The sequence below is a fragment of the Pinus tabuliformis genome, chromosome 5_1 (genome assembly GCF_031772625.1).
Source record: "Pinus tabuliformis cultivar Carrire ecotype Pingquan chromosome 5_1, CPIR1, whole genome shotgun sequence".
Lineage (NCBI taxonomy): Eukaryota > Viridiplantae > Streptophyta > Pinopsida > Pinales > Pinaceae > Pinus > Pinus tabuliformis.
This window is the reverse complement of record NC_142305.1, coordinates 254,182,181-254,188,369: the sequence shown is the minus strand read 5'-3', so window position 1 is coordinate 254,188,369 and position 6,189 is coordinate 254,182,181.

Below are 6,189 nucleotides of genomic sequence, written 5' to 3'. Positions count from 1 at the left end.
GGGTTTATATGTTTATGTAAAATTTGTAACACTTTTTAACAGTGTTGCACTATCTCGAAGTTTTTTAGTGTGTGTTATACAGGTTGGGTTTATATATTTATGTAAAATTTGAAACACTTTTTAACAGTGTTGTACTATTTTGAATAAAATAAGATAAGATAATTATATTTATATTTAATTAATAATCACAAAATAGATTAAAGAGACTATTGATAAGATAAGATAATTATATTTATATTTAATTAATAATCACAAAATAGATTAAAGAGACTATTGAGTACAATAACTTTGAAATTTTTTTAAACAATATAATGTTCTTACCATATATATTTATGGTAATAAAATCTCTTATTACACAATATCTTCTTATTTCTTACTGTTTCCAATTTTACATAAAATAATGTAATATATTTTGTTTAAATAAATAATAAATATCTTCTCTTTATAATAATTTCTTTACTTGAATATTTTTTTGAAAGGTTATGGAGCTGGTATGAATTAGTTGGTTCAAGAAAAAATATCTTCTCTTGATAATGATTTCTTTACTTGAATATTGTTTTATAAAGGTTATGAATGAGTGTGTATACATTAGTTGGTTTATGTATAGTGTTATTTGTATCATATTATTGATTTCAATATAGTGGAAGGAGTTTGAGAATAAGAACTGTTTACATTATTTAATATAAAATAAAAAAGCAAATATTTAATTTAAAAATGGATAATTTTGATAATTTAATGGTTAAAAGTATGTGTTTCCTTTTAAAAAGGTCATAAGTTGAGAATTAGAGAAATAGAATATGTAGGCTTTTATAGCTTTAATAAAAGAGGTAGAATATATATACCTTCATAGATTTAGCAGTCAAATCACCTATCCAAATTATATATATATATATATATATATATATATATATATATATATATATATATTATACATTAAAATTTAATATAAATAATAAATAATAACACATTAAATTAATTAAAAAAACAAATTGTAATATAATAAATTATTTTTTAATTATATAATTTTTTATAATATATGCAATTGAGTATAAAATAAATAATCCATTTTTTTTAATATATGTAACAAGATAAATGGCTAGAATTTTGATATCAAATGTGTAATTTTTATTTTTTTTTGGAGAGTGGTTCAGGGACACCTTGGTCAATGGGTGGCGCTACATCCACAGAAAAATACTGCAAGCCCCGATCCCAAGGGATTCGAGGAGAATGGACCTTGTGACCTCCCCAAGGGCTTAGGGGAGAATGGACCTTGTGACCTCCTGATGGTGCGAGCCTACTGCCCTGACCCCAAGGGCTTCGGGGAGAGTGGACCTTGTGACCTCCCGATGGCTAGGCACTGTTTTTGACCAACTGAGCTAACTTTGGGGCTTCAAATGTGCAATTCTTATACACAACTATTTTTAAAATAAAATATTATGATTATTTTATATTTTAAATTATTAGAAAAATTTAGTCTAATATTTTTTACATATATAAAGTGTTTTTTTCTTCCTTCAATTAAATTTTCAATCAAATATTTTCATAATCTTATTTTTTATTATATTATGGTATTAGTTTTGCTTTGACTACGTATTAGTTTTTCTTTGACCAAAAAGTTATGCTCCTTATTGATAGTTTAACACTAGGAATTCAATTTTTATTATTTATTATTATTACTTAAATTTAATTGTTTGTAAGATGATTGGTTGACGTCTTATTACTGGTTGTTTAGTAACTTCCATTTCTAATAGTTACTAATTTTTAGTTTTATTTCCTTTTTATCTAAATTTCTGATTTTTTTCCCTTTTCTATTATTTTCTTTTTCATGACTTGTTTTTCTCCATATTTTCAATTTAAGATGACTTAAAAACATAAATATATATTAAAATAATATATTTAAAGTATATAATTGTTAATATAAACAATATTATTTAATCAAATTTCTGATGATATTTAACACTACAATATTTTATTAGTTATTTTATTTTTGTGCTAAAGCGTTTATGTATTTTTTTTGGTAAATTATTTCAAGATTTTATATTAATAATAACAAAATTTTAAATAGATAAATCCTAATGCCTTTATTATTTTTTAGTTTAATTGAGCTATATTTAAGCTAAACGAAAAATACTAACGACTATATAACCTTTATTATATATTAATTTTATTTTAAATTTATATAATTATTATTCTAATTATTATAAATAATAATATTATATTCATATATAAAATTAAACCATATTAAAAAGTTACATTATAATCGAACATTGCTATCATATCAATGAAATAAAAAACAAAGAAAACCTATATCATTTAAATCTAACATTATAAAACTCTATATTTTAAATATTAAAAAAAATTAAATATAAATTCATATATGTACTCTTGTATACAACAAAAATATATATATATATATATATATATAAAAAGATGAGAAGGAAGAGACATAAAAGTTCATGTGATTTTAAAAAAATCCAATCTATACATTAATATATGGGAAACAAAGCTAAATGATTTTATTTTATTAATCCAAAATTTGCTATATATAAGTATTTTTATAAATTATTAATATTGTAGAGTGTTGTTTTTTTATTTTTAGATATAAAATAACACAATTTAAAAAAAAATGAATAGTACATATTTACAAATATAAATTATATATATATATTACTTCTTGCAGTTAAAGTATATTGATTTTTTATTATTTTGTTAAGGTTTTACAATTTTAACTAAAGTTTCAAGAAAATATTGAATATTTTTATTTTTAGTATATTTAAAATAGTTTTTTGAATTTATTGAAATCTTATTTATAATTTTCCATTGGCTAAGCAAGTCTTGATGCAACACAATTCCTATGGTGGAGGGTAATTTTCTTCCTTTGGTGGAGGGTAATTTACTTTCAGTACTTTTTCAGTGCTTGACAAATTATTTTAAAATTAAAAAAGGCTAATTTTGTATCATTTTTGTCACACACCATTACAAAATTAATTTTTTTTTTTTACTGCCGTATAAACATGTGAATATATATACATTCATTGGATCTTCGCATTGCAATCAAATTATAAACATTATCATTGACAAACAATATAACAAGGAAGACTTTAATATAAAATCGTTCTTATGTTTAATTTGTACTTCTACCCGCTCATATAAAGTCGATATATGACTCACTATTCCAACATCTGTCCATGCCCATGATTCATTAACGATTATATCAAGGTTGACTCATGTTATGTCTCGAGTAATCAAAAGGTATGTACGTAAGGGATATGAGTGGCACTTCAGTCTTAAATGTTTTTATGGCAATTTCCATTCATACGTGCTGGTTTATTTCATCGAGGTTAGCCGAAGCCGCGAGTCCCGTCCGGCTCTGATGCTCACCCAGCTGGCCTGCTTAGCATCGTCCATTTGGCACGATGAACGGCTGGCCTCCGGCTTGCCATGCGGCCTCCGCGTGCTCGGTACTCCATACCGTCTGACAATCTCGAACTTACCATTTCACAGTTGTTTCCCAGTTCAACCACTGGCGATCGAACGATGGAAATGAGCCCGCCCAAATCAAGGGCTGCCGTTGAGCCATGAGGCGGTGGGTGCTTTAAAGGTTTTACTATGTGGTTACTCCTATAGTTTGTTTTCCTTTTCATTGCTGAGCGCCTCCTGTCACTTACGGCTTCATGGCGCTCCGCCTTACTCAGAGTCCCTTACCTCCAAGCGGCCTGGTGCACTGCAGGATGCCTTTGCCCTCCAGCACCGGATCAGGTATCGACTTATCCTTATTTCGGGTTTTCCGCTTTTCTTGTTTTCCATACTCATGTTCCTCACAGGTTCTCGAGCTTTACAGCTTCGGTTATAGTTACGATTCCTCCAGCTTTTGTATACAGTTTTCCTCGGCGTTTTTATGAGTTTCTGGTTATGTTGATATTCTCAGGGGGCAAGTTTGGTTGTTGAACTAGCGGCGTTGGAAGACCTTCTCCGCTTCTCTGCCAACCCATGTCCAGGTAAGAGTTTTTTATGTATTTGAATCGTAGGCTCGTTGGCGTTTCTGTGGTAACGGCTGAGCCGCTGACCGTTTGAACAGGATGTCGGGGCCTGCTCAAGCTTCGGAATCCCTCCGCCATACACAGGGGTTTCCTCCCATGGGAAATTCCACGTTTCCCCTTCATATTTTGTTGTTTATAAAGTATCGGGTTTTCCCCGCCAGCATTCAGGCGGAAACCTCCATTAAGAGGCGCTGTATGCCCATCCTGTATTGTATAACTTGATTCCTTACTATGGACTGTTGATATTGAAGGCGGACGAATGCTTCAGGTTGAATAATGTTTTGTTTATATGATACTGTTCTCGGTTTAATCTTGGTTTAAGAATTAATATTGGTTTGCACGAAGACCTTTATTTGGCTCCAGTACTGTGTATTCGATGTATACTGGGCTTGCTGCCCTCTCTGCAGCTTTTACTGTGAATATAAGTCTTTGAACACTTATCTCTGTTCGTTTTTCCCGTATATATTCGTTTCTATGGTTAAATCTTTCTGTGTCAATGGTTCTGGCAGTTAAGCCCCTGCTGGCTATCTATATTTAAGCACAGCTTCAGCGATTCCCTTCGGAGCTGGGGCATCTATTAATATGTGTTACGCATGCATGGTGGTCTCAGCCCTTGCTTCGTTCCTCAGAGACTAGGGTATTTCTGTCAGACTGATTTTGTTTCCTTTCTGCATGCCTATATATTTAAATGTTGAAGCTTTATAATGTATAATGGTTTACTACTTCGAATTACTTGCTCTGCTCCGCAAATGGTTGAATGGGTTTTTTTTTTATATTGGTAAAAGGTCTGGGTGTTAACTGTTGTTCTCGGTTCGATATATAAACACATCGCTTATGCACAGTGATGGATTCTTTTGTTCTATTTCATCTGGGATTACAGAGGATGGCTTACACAGTAATACTTTCCTGTTTTATGTTCTTTCTATCGCTTATGCTACAGAGATTTTGATCGACATGTTTTCACTAATGATCTTTGATTGAAAAATCCAGTTCCAAACTCTGCCAGTTGCGCAGAGGCTAGGTTTTTAAAAGAATGTTTAAATCTTTTCCCATTACCTTTACTTACGTATCAAAGACCTTAGAAGAATTCCACAGATTTAAATGAATTCTTAAATGCTTTAGCAAGCCGTACCTGAACAGTAGCAAACCTTTTCGTAGCGCTTGTCAACCTCCCGACCGTAGGAAGATCCTCCTCGATCTTCCACCCCCAAGCACTTTTGCAGATCTTCACTGTCTGCAAACCCTCTGGTTATACCAGAGTCACGCTATCTGATCCTAACCAGACGTAGCGGATTCAGGAAGCCTCTCACTTCCAAACACAGGCTATCTGGTCACTACCAGACATAGCACACAACCACCACTCTGCCATCTGATCCTTACCAGACTTGGCATTCCCCCTTTTCCTTCTGGGGTCTCAACCGTCACATGAAGGTAGTTAGGTTTTTCTCTTGTTTCAACTACCTCAACAACTACTAACAACAATTAATCACATACTTAATTAAACAGTGATAGCTCACAATTAATTATCATAATAATTAATAGCAATAACAATAGAGTTATTATAATTTACCAAACAGAGTTTTAGTTCACAGTTAAATTTACTGTCTTACTTAATATTATCGCTTCACTAGGAGCATTACATCTCCCCCTCCTGAAGCTCAACATCGTCCCGATGTTGCTGTTCACCCAGAAACAATCCGGGATAAGCTTCTTTCATACTCTGCTCATCCTCCCAGGTGGCCTCTTCTGGCCCAAAGTGCTGCCATTGCACTTTAACCTGGTTGATGACCTTTTTCCGCAGCTCGACTCTTCTCCGATCTAGTATGTTCACTGGCTCGACCAGGAACTCTCCTTCCGGTTCCACCTGAAACACATTATATTCAGGTTAGCTGTTTTCTAACATTTCATTTTGATTTATGTTTATCTTACAGCATCTTCTTACCTGAATGTCCTGCCAACTTATTATGTGTCTAGGGTCATAAACATATTTCTTTAAAACGGATACATGGAAAACATTATGGACCCGGATATGGCTGGGTAGGGCTAGCTGATAAGCTATCGGCCCCACTCGTGCTAAAATCTGGAAGGGCCCACAAAAGTGAGGTGCCAATTTGGCACAAGCATTCCATTGGAGAGTACTTCTCCTTGC